Here is a 536-nt window from a genome sequence, read left to right on the forward strand (position 1 = left end):
AAACAGCAGCAGCTGCTGCTGCTGCAGCAGCAAGTGCTGCAGCAGCAGCAGCAGCAGCAGCAGCAGCAGCAGCAGCACACGTTGCTGACTAGTTGACAATTTGGGGATGGGGGGTCAGACAGCAAGCGCTACAGTGCTGCTGCTTTTGCTGCTGCTGCTGCTCCTGCAACAGCAGCAGCAACTGTTTCTGCTGCTGCTCCTTCTGCTGCTGCTGCTGCTGCTGCTGCTGCTGCTGCTGTTTATTTGTGTTTGCGTCCTTTGGCTGCTGGCATCGGCTTCAGGGCTGCATGCCCCTCCTTCTTTATATGCGTGAAGAGAGAATTCCTTGTGGGGAAAGAGGCCCCACATACAGCGCATGTGGTGTCTCTTCCTCCTGCTGCTGCTGCTGCTGCTGCTGCTGCTGCTGCTGCTGCTGCTGCTGCGCCCTTTCCCTTCTTCGATGGAACTGCCCCTGCAGCAGCAGCAGCAGCTGCTGCTGCTGCTGCAGCAGGGGCTTCTGAAGAACGGTCAGCTGCGTGCTTACCCCGCTGGCCGCC

Source organism: Eimeria mitis, genomic scaffold (genome assembly GCF_000499745.2).
Source record: "Eimeria mitis Houghton genomic scaffold, Emh_scaff1331, whole genome shotgun sequence".
Taxonomy (NCBI): domain Eukaryota; phylum Apicomplexa; class Conoidasida; order Eucoccidiorida; family Eimeriidae; genus Eimeria; species Eimeria mitis.